Here is a 25,383-nt window from a genome sequence, read left to right as displayed (position 1 = left end):
CAAATAAAAGTCCTCTGTTAGACGCTCAGCTCAGAGCTGTAAAACAAGCTATTATCGACCGGAATTGGGCGCCACAGCACGCACTTCTAAATTCTAAAAGAGAACAAAGGCTTACAACTACCACTACACTATGGGTACTTTTACCTATTTTTGCGGGAAAAATTAATTATGAACAAACAATTAGGTGATTACAAAAATGATTTTGAAGTGAGACTTCTTTAGCGTCGGTTGGTTAGTTGGGAATGCACACTGAAACGGTTAAGACGGAAATGGTTGCAACGGAAACAAGTGCTTCTTAAATAATGCTAATAAGACTTAGATAAAGAACAATACAAGAACGATAGTAAAGGTGGCATAGATAAAGAAACGGTTAAAGGTAAAGGTAAAAATAAAAACAAACCCAAAAAGATGCATAAAGATAAAGGCAAAAATTAGGAACAACCTAAATTTACTCTACTTATATAAGGGCCCCCATAATACTACACTTAATTATTGCGCAATACTCAGAGCTTCCATTGCGATTTTTTTTTCAATTTTTTTTTGAGGTGGCATATTTTTAAGAACTAATTTTTTTATCAAAAGTAAAGTTTATCAAAAATGTATTAGTCAAGCTCAAATCTCATATTTATTAATTATTTATGTATATGCATCAACCCCAAAAATTTGTGACAAATCAAACACATAAAGTGTGAACCCCGTGCGTTTTGGTATGGGACACCTCATATACATACATATGTACATAGCAGGGTTGTTGCGAATATTATTCTGAAACAAAAGTCCTTTCCGGATAATAAACAAACCGCCTGTCCACATTAAACTACTATGATACCAAATATGAAAGAGGACTGAAATAGCGAATGATCTCTATTTATATTTTTTTTTTTTTTATAATTTAATACTAAAAAACTGCATACACCTGACACAAGGATTTTGCTTTGGTAAGTAATTAATATTAACATTATTGAAATATTTTTCAATACGTGGATTTCCTCGTTTAGGCATTTCAGTTTTAAAGCTATTTAAGTCCTCCTTCATTTGATATCAAACTTGTTTAATTTGGATAAGCGGTTTGTTTATTATCCCGAAAGGACTCTTATTTCGGAATAATATTCGCAACAACCCTGGTACATAGGTATGTATATGAAGAAAAGGATAAAAGCAAAGCTGAAAACCAAGAAAAGTTTAAACACTTTATTTTTATAAGGACAAACTAGATGGTGAATGATGGCACAAAAGAATCGATTACAGCCACAAGGGAGTGTACCGACTCCTCTTTTGTGGGCTATGGTCATAGCAGAACTCCAATTCTTACTGAATTGGTCATGGCTTTGAAACGCATGGATATGCAGATGAAGTGATGATTTCCGTACCAGGGCTGCATGATTAAGCGATCTCCAACCACATGCAACAAGCTCTGCGTATCACAAAGCTGTGATACCAAAACTACGCTGGTCCCGTTTACATGGAGAAAAAAAAGCTATGACTGAACTTACTCGGAGGGGCACTTGAATAAGTTTTTCAAATTAAGCAGAATAGTACTAAAGCATGATTCAGGATATGACACTCACCTGGAACGTAAATTTTGATGCAACCATCAACAAGGCGATGAGAGCTTACATTGATGGTACAAGGCTTTTTGAAAAAACTTGGAGACTACTTCGCAAATCGCCCTACTGGTCACTTAATATGCAGGTGAAACCAAGACCAAAGACAAGCTTAGCGGATTGTCTGCCTACCAAGAAGCTTCAAGAATGATGTTGAATATCAACTTGAGAACTATGAATTTCTCAAAGGTTAGAGAAATATTTGTTAGTGCTTGTTGGCCAAATTTTTACTTTTCGTTGCCACTTCGGAGCCGCAAAATTGGTTCTCTATACCATGAATTATAACTCTGGTATATCGGTTCACTAAGGGTGAAGACTTTGCAAATGTGCCATTAAAAAGAATTAATTTTTATAATAATTTTTGGCAATAGCTCAGATTTTTAGAAGATGAAAACCAAATTAACATATCAAAGTCTACTTTTAGACGATAAAGGAGAAATATTAAAATTTTTTATAAGCCACCTAAACAAAGGTGCGTTGTTAAACATTTGTAATATCTTCCATGCAATGCCTTGGTCCATGCCTATGGATTCGATATTGGCAATAAATTAAGCAACTGTTATGATTTTTAATTTACGCAATCCCAAAGCTTCCTCAAATTTCGTCGCTATACATTAAGCTAGGCAAATCTGTTCGAAGAATTAACTATATACAATTTATGCTCCAAGTTTTACCACACGTTGAAGTTACCTATGTACAGGCATACATACATAAGTGCATACGCACACAGGTGTGTACTCGTCACGGCTAATCTATGTCAAGCGCGACATCAGTAAGTTCATCTAACGCTCCCTAAGCTGTAGTGGTATTATAAGCACGTTCAGCCAAGGCATGAAATCCTACGCAACCACGCCCCCAAAAGCAATTTAAAACGCACTCTAATACATGTCTTTCCCTTCTCGTACATTCTCGTTTTAACTTGTGCACTCGATTTAAAACTTCTCTTATCCCTCACAGCTTGAGTACCTACGCGTCAGCCTCATAATCATACATACGTACATATGTAATCCATAATTATATTAATTCAACGGAACTTTTAATCCTTAGCGCTCACCTTTCAACGCTTTCAAGTCCTTTTCGCTCAACGCTTGAGTATGAAATAATGCTCAGCATTTCATTTTAAAATTATTACAGCGCGAAATTCCGCTTAAATTCCAGTGAAATTACGTACATAAATATTAAGTTTTTAATCCGTTTGAGTCGAATACACATGTGTGTAAATACATATGTACGTTGATTGGCACATCTGTCGCTCCACATCAAGTTGAACTTGCAGCTATGTATATCTACATATGGGGCGTTCCATACCAAAACGGATGGGGTGGGTTCACACTTCATGTGTTTGATTTGTTTCAATTTTTTTAAGGTTGATGCATAAACATAAATAATAAATATTTAAATATGAAATTTGAGTTTGATTAATACAATTTTAAAAATTTTACAGCACAAAACTGGCGTTGATATATATATTTTTTATGCTGACGGCCTTTTGCACTTTTTTCTTATGGAAGAATATGCGCAAAACCCTTTTCGAAGAAAATTAAAAAAGAGAGCTACCACCATGGGTGCCAAAAAAAAGGTTTTAAGTAGTAGTTTGAAAATATTTTCAAGAAGGTTGCCACCTGCTTGAAATGTCGAATTTAGTTTACTTATACACAAGTTATACGAAATATCAAAATATTATGGATGTCAAACGAAGGAGTATTTTAAAATCTTTACTTTGAACGCTAAGAATATTTTGGAGGTGTTAGAAGAGGGTTGCCACCTGTTTAAAGAGTTAAATTCAAATCATTTTGTAAGTTAAATGATTTTTTTTTTAAAATGTATATCAATCGAAGTGGGTTCGAAAAATTTATATTTCTGAACTGTATTTAGCGGGGTTGCCAAATGTTGGAAAATTAAAATTCCACTCATCATTCCAGTCATCAGTTTATTAAAATATAAATCGCAGTGAGCGGCGAAAGAGAATTAAAAACAATTAAGCTTGAAAATACTTTTGAAGAGTGTTGACACCTGTTTGAAAGGTCTAACTCAATTAACTAATTAAAAAATTATGTGAGATGTAAAAATACCGTTGCTAAACGAAAGAATGTTGAGAAGATTTCGAACGTTTTAAGAGAGTTGCCAGGTGTTTAAAAAGTTACATTCAAGTTATTCAGTAAGTTGGATGAATTATTAAAAGATGGGTATAAATCGAAATGGGTTTGAAAGGAATTTATTCCTGACCTTTATTTAGGAGAGTTGCCATTTGATCGAACAATGAAACTCCAATTAGTTCTTCGGTTTATTGAAATACATGTGTATCCCTATGTCAGACGAAAGAGATTTAAGAAGATTTTAGTTTGAGAATACTTTTGAAAAGGAATTTCAAAAATGAGAGGTCAAATTAATGACCTTAGCCTGTATTTTTTTTTACTTAAGGACTAACTATACCTTCATAGGGTGATAAACTCGATAAAAATAAAAACATGCACTATGCGAGACCGCTCTTCACTCAGAAATATGGCACTCGGATCTCTTATAACTCTGACTAGGTTGGTTGTCGCGGTCGTCTATAAGACACACTTAGGCTCAGGGCTCATTGTGATTGTCTCTGACTAACACTTGGAATATTTTTTAAGTTTTAAACCTATGCGTGGTCACTACTTATTTTTATTATTAGAGCCTGAACACTTATGCAAATGCATATTTTTGTTTAACACATCATAGAAAGTCCGTGCCTGGGAAGAAACTCAATATACGCGAAATTGAGTTAATTTGATCCCATTATGTTTTTCATATTTTCACATATTTTGCATGTTTGCATATTTGTATATTTTTGTATATTTTTGTATATATCATTCACACCACCATGAGGACAGCCGCTGCACCAGCATTGAACGAATCCAATTTACTAGTACAGAATCTACTCCAAGCCGTAGAGCAGGATTGCTCATGCTATCGAAGGTGGCATTGTCAAAGGTACACTCAATGTCAACAAAAATGCCCAAGACAAATTCTTTCCTATTGATGGCATTGCTAATTCCGGCAAACTGATAGGCATGTTGATGTAAAGACAGAGGATATAATGAGAGCACGTCCCTACAAATGCGCAGCTCTACCAATCTTCCCAGACAACTTAGCATGGCGGATGTCATGCCAATAGGCTAATAGGCCTGTAGGTTCTGGGGATTGTATAGTCATCCTTACCAACCTTAGGTAAGTATAAAGGCGACATCAACCACCCTCCAAGGTTGTGGTATGCAGGCAAGTGCAACCGACGCTATGATTTTTTTTCCAAGGTCGCCAATAAAAACTCTACACCTATTTTAAGTACAATAGGTAGGATGCCACCCGGACCGGGCGAATGGAGACTGTCAAAAGACTCAATAGCATATCTTCTGGCATATTCGTTCGCCACAGTTCTACCAATAAACCAGTTGTACCTTGACGCAATGATTATCGCATTCTCGCCGTCTCCAGTTGAGGGAGAGGAAGAGGGAGAGGACGTAACCATCACCTGATTTCGAGGAAAGTCTCTAGAAGAACAGATAGAGTCTCTATCTTAGTCTGCGTTAAGGAGCCATCAGTCTTCTTGAGTGAACCCAGCGAACTGCTTGTCGTCCCACATCCCGTGCAAGAGATTGGTTCTCTTGACGCTGGGGATTTTGGCAGTGGTTGGGTCCTCCAGAATTCGTGCCCCTGACGGAAATATTGATGAATTTTCACAGATACTACTAAAGTAGTTTAAAGAGTTAACTAAATACAAGTTGTTAATAAAAATAGACTTAGCAAATCTTTTCAAACTGTAGCCTCCAATAGCTTCTTTGCCTGACTCTACTCTGAGGCTTGGTTCCAAAGCAGTCCTCTATTTGTTATTTAATCTCTCCTAAATTTTACTCTGATGGTGTGTGGTTCCAAAGCAAAGAAGGGCTGGGAAACTACTATGTAGTTCTGTTAAAATCTGAAAACATAGATACATACATATGTATGCCAACGATTTTATAGATCCAACAGTTTGAGCGGCGACAGTAGAAACTTAGAATAACGATGCGAATGGTTTGTTCAAGTAAACCCTTCATCGGAAAACTTTTTAGGGCTAATATTTAAAATTTCCAATTAAAAGAAGGCTTTAAATCAGAAGCTTTCAAAAAATCCTCAATTTCAATGAAACAACTAATTCCCCAAATCAACCCCAGAGCAAAAATTTTCTTTCCAAAATCTTGCGAAATTTGCAATATCTTACACGGTTAATCAGGAGAACATACAAATATACGTGGCTGCTAAAAGTTCTCGTTATTTTTGTAATGATAGGGCATATATTTCATGAAGTGAATGGGGTGTAAATTAGGGCGTTCCAAAATAAGTAAAGTTGGAATTTTAATGCTACAAGGGGGTGTTTTTTCTATACCGAAAAAAATTTTCCTATGTTTTTTTTGTCATTTTGAAATCGAAAAATATTTAGAGGTTGCTTAAAGTTTTCCATGTATTTTATATGAGCAAAATACCGCTTTTCGTAGAAATGGTATAGAATTCTTTAAAATCAATATTTTTCGATCGAAGAACTCTGGTTTTCTTCAGGACACGTCCAATAACAATACCCAATTGTTTATTTAACCATTTTTTAATACTAAAGATTTTTTATTTATCCCCTATTGCATTTTCTGGAAGTTTTGGCGGACTTTTAGAATATAATTACTATGAGAACTTAAAAGCATAATTGAGTATTAATATTGGGAGTCTCCTGAAGAGAACCAGAGTTTTTCGATCGAAAATCATTTAGTTTCAAGAACTCTATACCATTTCTACGAAAAGTTTTTTTCCCCCCATATAAAATACATGGAAAACTTGAGCGATTTCAAAATAAAAAATATGGGTATATTTTCTTCAGTATAGAACAATCCGAGGTTCTGAGAGCATAAAAATTCCGACTTTACTTTTTCACATGTATTTTTGAACCACCCCAGTGTACGTACATGCATGCGCTTATGTTTGTGTAATGTGATGTACCACCGCCCTAAATTGTATGTTCGCTAACTCCTTTTTTATGACATTTTCGATGAATATAAATGCTTAATTAAATGCCGTAGAACGTGATGCAGCGATGGCGTTGTAATCTGCCAGCGGATAGGACAAATACATAGATACTACATACTGGAAGGAGTGACTTTGTCGACCATAAAGTACATATGTTGCCTGCCGTAGTCGCGTCTGATTATGTGCAATTGTCTACATAGTATGCCGAAGCGAGCAATGTTCCATACATATGTAGATACTCGTACATAAGTTGTGTATAATATATTCAATTTTCGTGCGGCGCCACATTGGTTATATTTTATACTCTTAAAGCATTTAACTATGTATATGTATACAGGTACGTACATATGTAGTCAGCTTGCACTTAGCCATCGCGCTTGGTAAAGTGATGCCACTTTTTGTAGCTTGTGAAACGACGCTCATATCATAAATCGTTAGCAAACATCAGCTCTAGCAGACAAATTAAGCGCCGTTAGCTTTAAGTGCCCATAAATTTTATTTCACCCGCCGCTTTTACTAACCAACTGCAATGCCACCACCCTAGTTTCACACATGTCTAGGGCTGGCTGGCTGGCACACTTTAAAGTAGACCACACTAGTGCGTAAATGATTTTATATGCCTGCTTACTTTTTTCTACAGCGCCAGATATTTTTAGAAAAGGACAATAATACGCGCTAAATAAAGGAATCTCAATTTTTGTAAGACAGTCTGTACGTGTGGTGGGTGGCAAGTACTTAGGTTGGAAATTTTTACATTTCGCATAGCGAAATTAAAAACAAATGTGCTGCAGAAAAGCTGAAGTCTGAGCATAGATATCCTACAACAATTTAATGCTGTCATTAAGGTAGGATTATGCAGGATAAATTGCGTCAGTGAAATTATTGACAATCAGCATTACACAAATCTAATCGGAGATAATGGTAAACGTTTGCAAGTACAATATACTGGCACATGCGAGGCATTTCTCTTTCTAAAAATTTAAGCTAAAAAATGGTAACTCGTGACAATTAGCTGCAACATTTGGGCTGAACCGTTTTTTCATAAGACGTAACAAACTGCAAGACCTTCATGACATGTTGCTTTAAAACAGTGGCAATGGACAGTAAAACAAACGAATATTAAACAAGTAATTTTTAGCAAAAAAAAAACCGACTTCAACTCCCATATAAAAATATATATATATATATATCTCATTGATCCAAAGTTATGCGGTAACATACATAAAAAAAAAAAAAAAAATCCGACGAACTGATAACCTCCTCCTTTTTTGGAAGTCGGTTAAAAAGTGAAAATCAGTATAATAAGTTTTATAGATGGAAATTCTTATTTCACTAATAGGTATGTACATATGTATTTAGCATTTTTCAAAAAAGAAATAAATAAGTTAATAAATAGTAAAAAATTATTTAAAAAAACTTTTCTAAATATGAACCAAATGGTATTTTAACTACGGTTTTCCCAAATATTTCGGCTCCGGCGCCACCTACAGGCAAAATTTTTTTTTTAAGTTATTCATTTTAATATCATCTTCTTCTTTGGCTCTGTAACCGCCTGAGCGATTTTGGCCGAGTTCAACAAAGCACGCCAGTAAGCCTGAAAGTCCCAAGAAATCCTAAAAACCTGCTAAAAACGCTGGGTACAGAAAAAATAAATCTGGTTCCCCAAAAATGTTACACGGCTCCATAAAATACGTAAAAGGTCCCGGAAACAAGTTTCGAAAATCCCATGAAAATTTACAAGTGTCTTTTTATGGGTTTTCCAGTAGGTAGGTAAAAGTCGGTGAGATATGTAGGCCTCTAGAACAACAGGTGCCTTTAAGTACACTGAGAAAAAGATTTTATTTTTGTCAACTACATATGTTTCTCTCAACATATGATTTGGTTATACTTAGGTACGTATATAATTTGATTAAAGTTACCAAATTTTGTGCTTAGAGAAATACTTATATATAGCTCACTCTTGTCCCAGTGTAAGATTAGAAACATAGGCGGTATAAAAGAAAACTATATTTTCGCTTTTTATTCCAACGGCGGAAATATTTGGATCAAACCTAGTATAAAAATCAGAAACGTTTTGAGAAAATTAGATCAGACCAGACTTTAAGGCCTTTCATTGTAAAATAAAAACCGATTTATTAGCAGCTTGGCTCTCAGAGTGGATCGCCTCAAACTTAGTGGTCGAGATAATGTGCCACAGGCCCACGGATATCAAATCAGCTTGGAAGACAATACCCGTAAGTAAGTAGATCAATAGTGTGGGGTCCACTAAGGAAGCGAACTTGAAAACCATTTCAGATCATATCCGCTCCATGTGTTCCAATTTACGGATTACATTCAGTAAGCAAACTTGGGATCACACTGGTTCTAAGTGCTCCAAAGGACTTTAAAAAAGAACAAAGTGCGGTTTTTACAAAATCTTTTCAAAGTGGTTTTTAATTTAACGAAGTCTATGTCAAAAGTTTGATAATTTTTATCTTACACATTTTGCTTCTAACCACTTCGTTACAATTTTTCGGTTTAACTTTTTTTTTGGTGTAAGCAACTACATAGATCTTCCATGCCAGTTTTATCATTTTATGTCGCTTTATTTGGCGTCGTCGGACATTTCTTGTCCACTCCATTACTTTGCATTTTATTTAGATTTTTTTTGCTTGGATTTCAAAGCTTGGCGGCTTTGCTTACTTAGTTACTCAGCGCACGTTTTCGGCGCATAGTTTCCTGAATGTCCCTACTCCAGTAACGAATTCGATTTTCCTGCAACGTCAGGCTAACAAGCAAATAATGTTGTTGTTCCTGCAGTATACAGTTCTCATACAAGCCAACACACACACACACACAATCTAATTTTATACAACACGAGAAAATCTTTATTGCTGGTGTCATGTTGTAATTCCACTTTTGTGTGACAACAGCAGAGCAAATAAGCTATACATACTCACATCTTGATGCACATAACACATCAATGTTACGCACATAAGGAAAATATGTGTAAAAACTACACATCCCGGCAGAAAAAAAAAATTATCAATCAATAAAAAATAACCCACTTGTAGTTAGCCTCTTTTGCTGGACTTCTATAAAATTTACATATATTGTTTTCTTTAAACAAGTTTGAGTTTAAACATCCTCATAGAAATTTTACTTTGAATACACTCGTTTTCTGCACTTCACAAATACTTTTTTTACGAATTCAGGACAAATAAAATGAAGATCGAAATTTATATTATCATTTAAAAGTTACACTAGGCGACAAATGAAGGTGTACACCTTGTTCTAATATAATATTCACAATTACTTTAATGAACAATTTTTTGCATTAAGTATTTATGAAAATATACATACATAGTTCATCCTATAATATTAAACCATATAAATCAAAGTTTCACACTTTATACAAATTTCACCGAAATTCAAAAAAAATCCACTTTTTATTCAGAATTTTTAGAAAGTTTCACCGGCTAATAAATCGCGTTGATCTTTGAGAATTTTCCTGGGGACTGCGTTTGTGTTTTTTTTTTTTATTTATATAACTGTGATGTATACATACTTATATGCCCATATGTATCCATGGTATTAGAAGTTCAATAGGAGTAAAAACTAAGGCCAATATAGCTCAAAGAACAACCCAAAATAAGGGTCCGAATTTAGTCATTTATGAGGCCAATAAGAGTGAAATGATACCTATATGAGGCCAAAAATTGTTTTAAAACAGTCTAAAGTGAGCCGTATATGAAGGCCAATAACAGTCCAATATGACTCATTTAAAGTATGAATTTATGCCCATATAAGTCGACCTTCGAAGGAAGGGAAACACCCTCAATTCGGACTTTTAAATGAGCACATTATGAGCGTAAAGGCTCCAGAATGGGACTTCTTAATGACTTATATATTTACGACTCCAAATGTTTGCTGGGAAAAAGTTGAAAATTTTTATGAAAATTTTTTGAATTTTTGTGAAGTTTATATAAAGTTTATTTGTGTGGTTTATATTATAAAATGAACTATGTTTTCATAAATAACACAGTGCAACACTCATAAAGTGATGGTAATGAGACCAACTGCATTCACTAAAAGAGGTCACAATATAAATAAATACCAAGGCATTTGTAAAAGTTGGTTCCCATTTCTATTTTATATCGATTTGACATCAGAAATAAACAAGTACAATGATTTTTCGCTAACAAATTTCATACCTATGTACGTATATCGACTGCTGAGCTTCCACTCGGCAACCAGTTCGAAAACGCCCTATCTCAAAAAACTTTACAAGGTACGCGCTACTTCAGAATTTTATTGAAAAACACCTCAGAATTATCTCAGAATCTCAAGCTAAAATAAGCTGAGATAGGGCGTTTTTGGATGGTAACCAACTCTTTCAAATTCTTTGGTACTTTTTCATTATTTTAATAGCTTAATCAAATGCTGTTGGTCCAATTCCAATAACCTCCAACTTTTTGAAATTTGGTGCACAGTGTAATTAATGCATGAAATTGAGTGTCATGAACGTAATTGTGAATATTAAGTGTACCATTTCATTTGTCACCTAGTGTATGTCTGATGGAATTCGAATATGTACACAAATATGTATTGTTTAATAAAGTAAATTAATAAACAAGTAAAAAAATAAAAAAATAAATTTTGTTATTGACATTTTATGTCCAAAAGTAGGTAGTTACTAGTTAGGTGACTATTTCGCAGCCATCGCCATAGAACTACAGTCAGCTTTCCTCAAAGAAAATATGTATACAGATACTAGTGACCTTTAGTTCCGTCCTACTCAAATTCAAATTAACTTTAAAGGTGGGGTTAAACATGGCAATACAAGCGCTTTTGCTACACGCTGCGAAATCGAAAGTCTACTTTCCCGTGTAAACAGCCAGAAAGACATTTTTGCAGATTTGCAGAAATCACTTTCGGAAATAAAAATTGCCAGATGTAACTGCAACTGAAATTACGCAAATCGCTTTCGAGAAATAATTTCAACTTGCTCGTGCTGCACTAGCAATTTTAACCTTTGCTGCAAGTGCTGTCAAACCAATCGAGTGTTGCCGTGTGACGCGATTTTTGCCGAATTTCTTTAAGATTAAAAAATGTTGCACCACATTTTCATTTAAAAAAATATGTACTTGGAATTAATGTATTCTCCTGATATGAACAATATAAATATTAAAACATTAATGACTTTGTGGTTGTTTTGTTCGCATTTGAGCAATTTTTCTACTCAGTAATTTTGCTATACGCATAAAAATGCCTGGTAACATATTTGAAAGTGGGCTTGGCTGCATTCACCGTGCAAACATCTAAACAGACAAAAAGTAGTATCAGAAAGTTTGATTTTCAGAACTAAAAACTGCTTTCGAAAGTCACTTTACATGCAAGGCATAACTGCCCCTGCACTCTCTTTTAGAAATTCTTGAGTTTGATACACTTTCGAAAAGGACTTGCACTTGCCACATCTAACAGCCACTATAGCTAGATACATTTCCTGCAGGGTTCACAGTGTATTTGTGTTTGTGCAGGAAGCTTTACTATATGTGTTGAATATCTTGCCGCCATCCGGGCCGAACGTGCGCCAACACCTATGGCTTTATTCCATTTTGGAGAACTACAGTTCGCACAAGTCCATACATATATGTATGTATGCGTTGCGTAAGGTACATATATATACATCCTGAATGTGCGCTCGCATGTATGTATTTGTATAAGCCTATCTGTGTATGCTTGTTCATTGGATTATTGTTCATCAAAAACGAACAAATATTGCAAAAGTAGGCCACCCAGTGCACCACATACGCACACAACGACAAGTTGTTGCGTAAGCTGAGTATTATTTCGTTATTTCGAATGAATTTGTATGCGGGTGTGTGTGGCCTTGCATGAACGTATGTATGTATGTAGGTGGCATGCCATGTTGTTGCAAATTGACAGCGAAAGTTGGGCAACTGAATTAAAGTCGTTTTAAGTTTCACTGTCTCTGACATTTACAATGAAATAATAGCAAATAACAAAAGGAACGTGCCAATGTATAAAACATTGTAAAACAACACAATGCACACAAAAACAATAACAAACGAACAGAAGCAAGCTAAATGAATACTACAAACGAAATCTTTTTTTCATTTAAAATATTACATTGTTCAAGAAATTGGATTGCAATAGTGATATACATACATACATACATATTTAGGAGGAAAATTCGAAGCAGTGAAATTTGTATATGGGCGCGTTCCATACCAAAATGGACGGGGTTCACACTTCATGTGTTTGATCTGTTTCAAATTTTTTGGGTTGATGGATAAACATATATAAAAAAAATAAGTATGAAATTTGAGCTTGATTAATACATTTTTAAAAACTTTACGGCACAAAAACAAAAAACAAATCGTCTTAATAATTTTCCATATATCTCGAGAACGGGCGAGAAAAAAATTTGAAAAAATACACACATATACATACACATCAAAATTCTCTATGAAAATAAATATTTTCCAAATTTTTAATTTCTGGAAAAAATTTTCACATACCTACAAATTTTTTTATAAAAAAATTTTTTCTTTTGAAATATGCCATCTGACAAAAAAACGTAAAAAAATCACAATGGTAGCTCTGAGTATTGCACAATATTTAAGTATGTATAGTATTACGGGGTGCACTCTGCAATAATTTGAGTGATGATTTTTTTTACACCGAAGTTGAGTAAAATGAGTACATTACAAATTTAAAAATTTTTTAAAATTCTTTTCGAATTTTTTCGAGTATGTAGTTTTGTAGCCCATTGCGTTGATAGTTGTTAACATTTTTCACGTTGACGGCTTTTTGCACTTTTTTGTTATGGAAGAAATTGCGTAAAACCGTTTTCAAAGAAAATTCAAAAAAAAAAGTTAACTCCAGTTTTCCAATCGCTTAAAACTTGCAAAAATTACTGGTCTACAAAACTGCATACTCAAAAAATTTCTAAAAAAAAAAAATTAAGAAATTTGTAAATTCATAACGTACTCATTTTGCTTAACTTCGGTGTAAAAAAAATTCATAGTTCATTCATAATACTATACTTAAATATTGCGCAATACTCTGAGGCTAGCAATGTGATTTTTAAAACTTTTTTTTTTGAGATGGCACTATTCAAAAACTATTTTTTTTTTATATTCAACAATTTTATAATGAGCTCGAGGCCATTTTTTAAATGAAAATTTATTGTGGAAAAGAAACAATAATTTGAAAAAATGGTAGAAGTGATAGCTATTTCGGAAATCACCACATTTCCTCATCAGACTTCTTTCAGTAGGATTCGAACCGACGATCCCACTGACTCAGCCAGTTGCCTATGCACCGTGCTAAGACGCCTTGTAAATTATCGTTTGCTTATTTCCACTATTTTTCATTTTTGTTATGCCAACACAATCAAGCGCAGCTATTCCGCTGCAATTCACTTGATCATGTGGTTGTTGGTTTTGTTGGTTTGTGCTAATAATTCTATTTTTAGAATGCTTAACTTTTTAGGTGTGCTCGTCCTTAAGTTATTTGTTTTTTGTTATTTTTTGGCCTTTTTAATAATTATATTCAACAATTTTATAATGAGCTCGAGGCCATTTTTTTTTTTGTGAAAAATTTGTATGTGAAAAATTTTTCAATAAAATTTTTTTTTAAATATTAGTTTTCATAGAGAATTTTGATGTGTGATTTTTTTTTCAAATTTTTTCCTCGCTCCGCTCTCCGAGATATCTGGAAAACTATTAAATCGATTTGTTTTTGTTTTTGTGCTGCAAAGTTTTTAAAAATGTATTAACCAGGCTTAAATTTCTTATTTATTTATTATTTATGTTTATCCATCAAACCCCAAAAATATGAAGCAAACAAATGAAGTGTAAGCCCTGTCCATTTTGGTATGGAACGCCCCATATAGAATTAAAATTGAATGTTTAGACAATAGGACGAAAGTTTACAAGTTTTTAAATTCTAGTAGGATTAAACTTTCAAGCTGACAAGTACTTTGCATTTTGCTATTTTCACATATTTTTGATGTAATCAAAGCACTATTGTTATCACATGAAATTACATTATCAAAATTTTTTTCTATCTGAAGCGAATGACCATAGTTCTTGTTATTGTTTCAGGAGCACTCATCATCAACCTAAAATAATTATATATTTTTCAACCCAATAAATATTGAAAGGACAAATTTCGGAGTCAACGGTAAGTACTTGAAGAATAACACAGGCCCACAAAATTCCATTGAATTTTCTAACCAAGAATCGGACTATACTTTTCCGAAGGGCTTTGACGTGCTGAATTCGAATCACCCAATCACGTCAGGTTTTCGAGATATTCTAACCTAAAAGTACAAAAATCACGGTTTTTGGGCACATTTGAAGTAACACGATGGAAAATTTTTTTTTTTTCAGAAAGATCATCTCGTTATCTAAAAGTACTACTCCTCCCCTCCAAAATTCATTTTAAAGCTGTAAAAAAATCGTTGTTTGTCACCGAAAAGTCGTCTGTTGAATTTATTTTTATTCATAAAAAACTCCATTTTTGGAGGTATTTTCAAATCGGTCCAGCTCGCTTAAATCTTAATATTTTTCCGAAATATTTTGGTGGGCGTCTTAAAATATAATAGATTTTATAATACCAATGGAAAACCAGTACCGATTTTATTTTTTTGTATGGGGAATGATGCAGTCTAATGTACATATGATATATGTAGTACCTCGAACCGCACAAAATTTGGTAAGTGTACTCAAAACTCTACAATACATATCTAAAACAACTTCGGACTTAAAACCACATATTTAGACTTTAGGTATGCCAAAAAATAAAATGTTTGCCCATAGCGAAGTGTAGGAAATTCGTTTTGGATTTATTTACTAACGTTAGATGTTAAGCAATTTCATGACCATGGAACTAGTCAACATAAATTTAAATTTTTTTTTTTAAACTGAACATTTGTGGATATATTCGAATAGTCGAAAAAGTTGCGTAACATAATCAGATTTAACCGTGCTAAACCGTTTTCCGATCGCACCAAAAACTCATATAGCTTCGAATAAATATCACGACTTAGACTTTTTTTTATACTTGTTTTAAATTATTTTCTAGAAAGTGTTGAGTAGGTATGCAATTTTGCAGCCTATTAAATTTTAGTATAAAATAGTGCAGGCTTCATGTTGATAAAACATCGCGTTGATAAATGTTTTTAGAAAACCATTTAACAAGGATTTTTTTCTACTTTCTGTACAAAGCATTCTGAGCACGTACTTTAGTGAAAAGATATATCCTGCGAGGCAGAACAGTAAACAGTAAAAATATCTGATTTTTATACTAATATTTTTTTAGTTTTGTACACGTAAAGCTGGCTGGGAACTATGTGCGTATGTATATGTTTTGAGTAGCCCTTATCAAATTCGTTCCAAAATAAATCACCTTATCAAATCCTTTACAATCCCTTTATTTTGCGAACACAATAGAACTAATTACATTTGAAAGTCTTATAGATAGCCACATCATCAATGATATTTCAAATAATTTACTTTTTACTTATACAAGCATATGTATCTACTATAGGGTGGTCCAAAAACAAGTAAAGTCGGAATTTTAACGCCGCCATCCCCTAGGATTGTTCTATACCGAAAAAAATATGCCCCTATTTTTTATTTGCAAATCAAGAAAAATTTAAAGAACACTAAAATCCCTCAAAGTTTTCCATGTATTTTATATGGGCAAAAAAAAACTTTTCGTAGAAATGGTATAGAATTCTTGAAAATCAATATTTTTCGATCGGAAAACTCTGGTTCTCTGCAGGAGACTTCCAAAAATAATATCCAATTGTTTATTTAACCATTTTTTAATAATAAAGATAGAGGTATATTTTTTTGGGTATAAAACAGTCCTAGGGGTGACGGCATTACAATTCCGACTTTACTTCTTCTTCTTTTTTGACCACCCTAATATGCATATGCACACATGTACACATTTTTACAATTCGATTTTAAAAAATCTCCTTTTTATTTCTTGTACAACATAACAATAGAAACTCGTTAGGTGGCATATGTATGTATATGCACACCCCTGGGGATTAGTCCCCCAAAAGCACGTACTACAACTAGGAGTCACACCACTTCAGTTATTGTCCACGTCAATACTCTTTCAACATTCTCTTTCATTCCCTCCATTTTTCCGACATTTGCTCCTGCATACATTTATATTTCCCATATATAAACTTTTATGTATATTTTTTACGATTGTTGAATGCTTTTACTGATTAATGCTGGCGCTTTTATTTGTGGTTGTGTTCTAAATATTTGGCGTTGCTATTGTTATTGCCTTTTTGTTATTTTTGTCAGGTTTTATTTGTGTGTTGCGCGCGGTAATTTAATCACCAATTATAATGGTTGTGTAGGTGAAAAACTGAATTCGTAGGCGGGTGAACATATGCTGAACATATGTATGTATGTATGTATCGCTCGTTGGCTAATTTTATTGATTTGTGGCGTTGTAATTTAAATGTTCCAATGGATTGAGTACTTGCAGTGCTGATTATGCGTGTATGTGGTCTGAATTAATTGAGTTGGAAGGTTTTCGGTTTAGCTTTAATTTCACTTGTAAATATTTACTGGGCAACGGAACAACGCACATAGGGGTTTAGGAGGCCAAAATTATTTTTATGAATATTTCAATTCTAAATGTTAAAAAAATACATGTTTTGACATTGACAAGTGAATAGACGTCGTCCCCGTCCAATTATTCCACCAAAATAAAGAAAATAAAGTTGCTTGAAGTTTGAAATCGATAGACTCAACTTTGCCGTAGTCTGATTGTAGGCACATCCATACCTACGTATTTTCGTTAGCGAGGAGTTGGTTTATATACAGGTTAGAATATTAAAAGAGTTGCCACCTGTTACAAAACTAAAACACATTGTCGAATCTTCACTGATGGCTCCAAAACTGACTCTGGGTCATGATCTGGGGTCTTTTTCGAGGTTAATGGATATAAGCTTTACTTTTCTGTTGGTGAGTATGCTTCGGTCTTCCAAGCTGAGGTAATTGCAATACTCAAAGCCATGGACTACGTGGTGGAATATAGGAGTGACAACCAAACTGCACTTAAGGCATTGACCAGCCCTCTATTTAAGTGCTATTTAAGTGCTGCTAAGTTCGGCAATGCAAGTCTCGACTAAAATATGATGGTGAACATAACGAGGTTGTTTTACTCTGGGTGCCAGGTCACTCTGGAGTACCTGGTTATGAGACATCTGATCTTTTAGCCATGGGCGGCCCAGACAAGGCATTCCTCGGTCCGCAACCAGTTTTAGCACTCCCACCTTCGACAACCGAAGCCCCCATCAGAAACTGGGTGAATACTTCGTTCAGAAATGACTGAGAGGCATCGAGGGGATGCAGGTGGGCAAAACTCATGTTGCCTTCAATATCACTGAAAATATTGGTCGTGTTAATACTTAATCGTTATCGTGCACCATTATGGCTCTTCACTGCCAATCTTGAACGGCTCAGCCGCATTATTGCTGTACTTATTTGGTATTGGTTAACATTTAACAGCGCTGGGAAGTGTTCCCTCCATATCTTATGTTTATTTTTGACATCTGTAACCATATTTCTATCTTTGTATCAGCAGACATTTGAAACCATTTCGCCACTGCCCTTTTTTCAAATAAAAATTTTAAGTCGCATGCCAGCTTGCCAGCATCTCAAGTTCTACCCACCCATTAAAGTGAGTCAAATATTTATGCACAATTTTTTACTTCTTTGTAAGTAAAAACCTCATAAAAAGTGACAACATATGGCATTTCTTACTCTTTCAAGGCTTTTATTTACAACTGAACATTCATCAAAACTACTAAAATTAAATCAAATTGCCTGCTTATTGGACAAAAATCCCTTTTTACATACATATATGTATGTAAGTATGTAGAAAAATATTAACAAATGTTTGGCGCTTACGTAATAGTAGCATTCTTTCCTGCTCATATTTCAGTTACATACTTCAATAGTGTCATAACTCAAAAAAGCAAAGCTCGAGGAAAGCGGCTTTAGAGTTTCAAATTTATATGTGTACATACAAACGCGGTCAAAAATGGATGAATGGTGTTTCGTTTCTAACATTTACAATATTTTTCAAGCCAATATTTTTTTATATTTTTTTATAAAAATACGGTTCATACTTTAAAAAACTGTATAAATCACACTTTCAAACTTTATAGAGAACATAGAAAAATTCCACAAATTTTTTAACCAGAACTTTTACACATTTTTTGGGTATGCAGTTACCGAGCTTATAAAATTCTAGTAAAGGAAGTGCAAGTTTTGAGCGGCTAAAAAATTGCATTGATATTTAATAACTTTATTTTTTTACGATTTTTTTTTCATATAAATACGAAATTTAGGAAAACTGCCGTTGACTTTTTTTTAGTTTTTGCAAACCTTCTTGCGCATATTCTTCCATACGAAATTCATGTTTAAGGCCTGCTTTCAGCTCCTAAGAAAAACGAAAAATTCATATAAAATGACGCACAAGAAGTGGAAAAGAAATTTTCTTCTGTCAAAATTTCTTAAATCAGTTTCCAGCTCTCAAGAAAAAAAAACGCTGGTATATTTATTTCTTCAAGAAAATTTACAGCAAAAGCAAAGTGTTTTTTCGAGCAACAGAAATAATCATATATGTAATACTTCTATATTGGCAGTAAGCTAACTTCTCAATGTGTAAGCATTCCGAAATCAAAGCGAGACAGTCTAGTACGGTGTTTGTCAATGTATTGTGTACTTGAGTGCCGTTTTTGTATATGTGTTGTGTACATGTTTACCCTGCAAAAAATTGTGCGACTAATCTCTAAAGCGAGTATTCCGAGATTACTCTCAATCGGGTAAAATTGGGCATTAATTAGTCCCAACTAGTCTCATACGGGTACTATTGGAGATCAATTAGTCTCCAACTCATCTCTAACGGGTACTATTAACGATTTAATGATATGTACGCACTTAGTCAATGAAATTTCATGTGCGGCGTTGGCACACAGAGAGAGTATTCGCCTAACAAAACTGAGCACCCCGGTTCGAATCTCAGCTGGCGCAAATTTTTATTTTTATTTTTTAAAAGTGACTAGTCGCTTTTTATACCCTTTCGGGTATAAAGGTGAACAATTAGTCTCTTCATAGGACATGCTCGAACAAAAGCGAACAGTTCATTCCATATAAAGAGATTAAAAATGGTATTAGTCGCATGTTCCTTATTTATATATCTGTACTGTAGTGTTTTCGGACGGTACTAGCTCTTACTGCCAATATAGGAATATTACATATATGGAAATAATGAAAAATATTTCTTTTGATGTTTCTAGTTTCTGTAACAATTCTCTACCAAGGCGAATTGAGATATGAATTCGCCGCCCTGTTCTCTAATGAGTAGTAGAGAATGACGTATATTCTCTACCAGTAGAGAAATAATCGGTAGAGAAGAGTTACAGAAACGAGCTACAGGATTTTAAGCCTTATGTGAAAAAAAAAAAAAATATGCGCTTTTTAGCCGCTCAAAACTTACACTTATTTTACTAGAATTTCAGAATATAAGAATATTTAGCGGTAATTACCTCATTTTGTATTATTTTGGATTTTGACACAATTAAAGTAAATGAACGATACGTACTTACATACACATGTATATGAATATAGTAACGCTGGCTTAATTTTGGTTCCGATTCTAGAATAAACCCTATTTTGATTCTACTGGTTAGATATAGCGTTTAATATGTTTGATTTCCACGATGGTCGGATGTTAAAATATTATAATTTAAAGAATATTTTCGGTTAAGAGAAGCTACAATCAGCAGATAATGTAAACTGAGTAAAAGCTTTTAAAACTTAATTCATTAAATAAGTTCATGCTATTACTTCTTTGCTCATCATAAGCTGCTTCACTATTCTGCACTTTAGAGCTTGTTGCCGTAATTAATTACACATACTCTTTGACTTTTGGTATTTTTCTTTTATTAAAACTCGGAAAATTGCTAAGACTTTCAATATTTACGTGAAAAACTTACGACAGAAGTTAGGAAACAAGAATAAAGAGAAGAAACAAAAAAACAAGTGAATAGAGAAAGAGACACATGCGTAAGCTGTCAAAGTCACTACCGAAAGTATTGGAAAATTAAAAGCCATACGAAAAGTAGAAATATCCCTGCCAACCATGCTATGCAAAACTTAAAAGTAATGTTATGAATTTTAAAAGTAAAGGTCAGACAGTAAGATAACGCAGTTAAATTTCATAAACATTTTCGTTACACTTTCTTTTTTGTCAACTCCCCTAAACAAATATATACATATAAAAAAAGAGCACACAAATTGACGGGTGAGCAGCTTAGAGAGGGAAACGAAAAAACTTTCTGGTAAAGTTCGACTGCTTGTATTGGTGAACAAAAATTCCAACATCAAAAGCGAGCGCAAGTAAGCACAGCTTTTACAAACTTATAGCGTTGAATATTGAGCGCAGGTAGAAAGTTAAGTTGGTGCCCACTTGTGCCACTTGCTGGCTAAGTATTTATTTGCTTGTAAAATCGCCAACAAATATCGCCATAATCATGAGCAGCATCAATATCAGCCGCTGGTTTATATTTATAATAAATATTTGCCTACTTCAAGGCGCAAAGTACATACTAGGACAAATGATACATGCATAAAAGTACTAGTAGACTGCCATCGTGGAGGAAAATATGCTGCGTTATTACGAAGAAGCGATGGGCTGGGCAATATCATGTAAATTGCCGCCATGCGCCTATAAGTATGCAGTGCAAAATTGTTATAGCTATTAAGCAGTTAAAAGTTTTTTTTAAGAGAATTTCATTTATACTTTTATAACGGAATAAAACCACTTTAGAATGGATGAATGCAGTCCTGCCGCGCCTAAAATTATGTTGCTGTAAAAAATTTAAAATGCTGTTTGACGTTAAGTAGGCAATTTGTTTCGCAGAGCGAAGTACAAGCACAAGTACGCTTAATAAAATAAATATATATGTACGAGAAGGCCAGCAATCTGTTTATAGAAAAGCGGCTATTAAGATTGCGAACCTTTGGAAAAAAAATGTAATAAAGAATGCAATGTCTGTTAATATCGATTTTCATTGCATACTTTTACGCGCTCAGAAGGTGTACCTTAACGGTGCTAAATTATTTTCGCCCGCATTTCTGCAGCATTAATTTCGCCACCGCTCTCTTGCCCAGTTCTGCTGTTATTTTTCGAAGTTTTTTTCTGCGCATTTTTACGTATTTTTTCGTCTTCATTTTCGCACAGTTATGAAAAGCAGTGTACAATGCCGTTGCTTATTTTTGTATCTGCAGTGCCCTTTTATACGCATGCTGCTGTGTTTTCAGCCACCTCTTGGGGTACGCAATGTATACGGGGCTTGTTGAGATAAAAGCATAAATTCCATAAGGACTTAACCGCCGAGCTCAAGTATGCATACGTTTGAGTGCTAAGATGAGTACACTTTCGCTTCTCACAAAAAAAAAATGTGAATGTAAAAATATAAACGGAATATTTATAAAAAAAAAAAATATATAAAAATTTTAGGTTAAAAAAAGGAAGAAAATATCACTTCACAAAAGGGGTACGCAGCAATATGGACACTGGAAACCATCCATCTGGCTCCATGTTCATCACTTTCCATGCCCCAGGCACGCTTGTACCAACTGCCTGGATTATGTCGTAAAAATTTAATAACGCTGACGCAACAAAAAATAAGTAAAATAAAGAGAGAGAAAAAAATTCAAGAAACAGGAACAAAAAAAACCCATTCTCATCGCTTGCGAGCTAACGCGCTCAGTTGTGAAATTGTATTGCTGGCTGGCTTACATGCTGTGCGCCTAAAAATATGCAAAAGTCCGACAAGTACGCAAAGTGGTAAATGTGCGTAAATGCAAATGAGGCTTATTAGTGACAAGTGGCCCTAATATGTATGGAGGCGAGGGAGCATCAGCATGCTAAACGGATGTAGAACAGCGGTCTGAATGTACATACATGCATACATATGTATGTATGTATGCTAGGCGAGTTTTGCGCAATAACTTCGCTTTTAATTTGAAACAATATGCCGGCATTTACTGTGGATGCGCACAGAGTTGTTAGCCGCCATGGCAGCTGTTGAAAATTTTATGATTTTATTAAATTTAATAAGGCGGAATTCGGCAAAATAAATGTGCATAAAAGTTTGCAAAAATTTATGCTTACGATGTTTTTTTTTTTTTCACTGCAAAATATTCAATGACAAAACTTTAGAGAAGAGAAAATGTATGTAAATACATATATTAGCGACAGGATGGCAATATTAAAATTCAAATTGTGCTATTTATAATGGGTAATGGGAGCGTAAAAGCACGAAAACTTGGTTATTGAATATTCATTCGACCCAATTTTGAAATTTTTTGGTTTTTTGCTAAGTAGGCGGAAGTTTTTGTTTGTTCCTCTGAGTTGTTTTTTTGTGCGGTAACACTGAAATGTGGAGCCCGATAGGAAGAAAATAAAGGTTTACTTTTGATAGCAAATTATTTTCAACAAGCGCTCCGAAGCAAAATTCAGATATCTGGGGCAAATGGTCTCGAGTTACGCTATTTTCTCTTTAAAGCAATATTTCATTGGTTTCGCAAACAATATTTTAACGATGAGCTAGCCGTATATGTAGTTGAAGATGTTTTTTTTTTTTGATAGAAGCTTAATTGAAATGCAAACTTTTAAAAGGGAAACTTATTATTTTTTAATCCAAAGTCAAACTTTCTAAAGTGACTGAAGTTGCTTAATTTAAGTGCCACAGATATAGCTTTAAAGTATACTTGCAGGTATAATGGTAGCAGACATAATAGAATCGCCTTATTTTGAATACTTTTGGCTATATTTCTTTTGTTTATTTAAAATTATTAAAAATATTTTTATAAAATTCTAGCTAGTTATACAACAACACCACACAAATCGATATATCAAACTTTGTGCAAATATTATAAAAGTTACGCAAATTTTGACTAAAATTTTAAACTCAGCAAAAAGATATATTGAAATTTGCACTTTATTATACTCATAAAATTGAATGTGCTGTGGAACTGGATACGAAAAATGTTATAAAAATTGTAAATAAAAATTTTTAAATTTTTGTGAAAATTTGTTGAATTTTTATACAAAGTTTGAAATGTGGATTTATTTGTGGTTTGTTGTATAACTAGATAGACTTTTATTTAAAAATACTAAAAATTTAATAAATTAAAGAAATATGTATAGCCAAAAATGGGCAAAATATGGCGAGTCTGCCACCACTGTATGTATGTATGCGACAACACATCTTTATTATTTTAAGTATTCTATTTTTATGTTTAAGTTGGTAGATTTTGCCGACGGGATAGTAAGATAATTTAATTTGGAACGAATTTCGATCATCCCTTGTCAAGTTTGGGTTGGAGACAAACCGGTTTCGTTGCTGTGTCGTCTTCAGTGTAATTTTTTGTTCGAAAATATTCTTCCAGGGGCAATTGTTAGATGTCTTAGTAAGATTGGGGTCGAAAGCGACCTAAACAGTGAGGCTCATTTACCCCAAGATCAGTAACAGAGCTGTCGCGAAATATGGGTTATGTATGTGTGTTCGATCTTCTAATAAGCAATACTTAAGCTAATCATTTTATTACTTATTAACAAACAAAAACACCTTTTACTTTTATGATGGGGAATACTTTTTTCAAACGAGCCCCCTTCCTACTAATACTTATATACTAAGATATTTATCAAAGTTCTAGGTATAAAACCATCAAATACAACTGAAAAAGTCACTGCTACAAAATTGCCCAAATTTTAGTTGGTATCCGATTTTCTGAAATTTTAAATTGTTGATAATTTACTATAACAAATACTAAGCTAATTTATTTCAAAGAAGCTGTATTCTGAAGCACTTATTAGTTGCGCTACTTATGTACTTAAAACACTTATGAGCTACTTATTACAAATGCTTCTAAAGGTAATAATTCCCTTTACTCCAAATTAGAAAATACTTGAACAACGATTCATATATATAAGTACTTCAACTGTTGAGCGTAATTCGTTTGCTGGGCTGTGCTTATTTCCTTCAAGTTATTATTCGATTTCTTTCTTTAACAAGAATGGTATGTGATACCTACTAAAGTACTTTGCTAAGCACTCGAATACTTTCTGCTGCCAGGCATTCGTCCTCTTTCACTCAACGTCTGCATCTTTTAAACACTGCTTTTTATTTCTGATATTTTTGTTATCAATGCAATGTGCAAGTGTCATGATTTCGAAGCACAACTACTTGAATTATTTTGTTTGTGTTAAAAACGCTTTTCTTCCATTCATATTTAGTTTTGACTTAATCTTAAGTATTTAAACCTTATTGAGCTGGACACTTGCTTACCATGGAATCGCTTTAGGTTAGAAGTCTTCACAGTTAGGAAAAGTGATGCACCTCAAAAGAAGAGAGAAGCAGTAGCATCTCCGAAGCATGTATGTAAATACATACACAGTTTTACTAAGTTTAAGCGCATCTTAATTAGATTTTTATCATTTGAAAATAAAAAGCCATACAAGACAAATATGATTAGTTGCAAAGCTTTTAAATTGGTCTCGTTTTGGAAAAACAATTGATAGTATGTAGTTGCGGTTGGAGTGAGTTGGGGTGACGTGATGTCAAGTGAGATGAAGGAAACTGAGGCGGGCTGAGTTACGGTGAGATGAATTGATGTAAACTAGACTGAGAAAAAAAACG

General features: G+C 33.8%; 2 protein-coding genes across 3 annotated transcripts in view; one reads left to right on the top strand and one right to left on the bottom strand.

Moving 5' to 3' along the window:
• The window catches only part of LOC118737833 (protein timeless homolog), a 532,077-nt gene that overhangs the window by 316,384 nt on the left and 190,310 nt on the right, over nt 1–25,383 (bottom strand). The window lies entirely within an intron of this gene.
• The window catches only part of LOC118737831, a 105,509-nt gene that overhangs the window by 30,673 nt on the left and 49,453 nt on the right, over nt 1–25,383 (top strand). The window contains exon 1 of one of the 2 annotated variants that reach the window (XM_036468613.1): nt 14,736–14,813. The exons of the other annotated variant lie outside the window; for it this stretch is intronic. The gene's annotated coding sequence lies outside the window, so the exon portion shown is untranslated. Of the gene's footprint in view, nt 1–14,735; nt 14,814–25,383 lie in introns of those variants that run through there. 2 annotated transcript variants of the gene reach the window in all.

The sequence above is a fragment of the Rhagoletis pomonella genome, unplaced genomic scaffold (genome assembly GCF_013731165.1).
Source record: "Rhagoletis pomonella isolate Grant_MI unplaced genomic scaffold, Rhpom_1.0 Rhpom_scaffold_00004, whole genome shotgun sequence".
NCBI classification, from domain to species: Eukaryota; Metazoa; Arthropoda; class Insecta; order Diptera; family Tephritidae; genus Rhagoletis; species Rhagoletis pomonella.
This window is presented reverse-complemented; position numbering and strand designations above follow the sequence as displayed.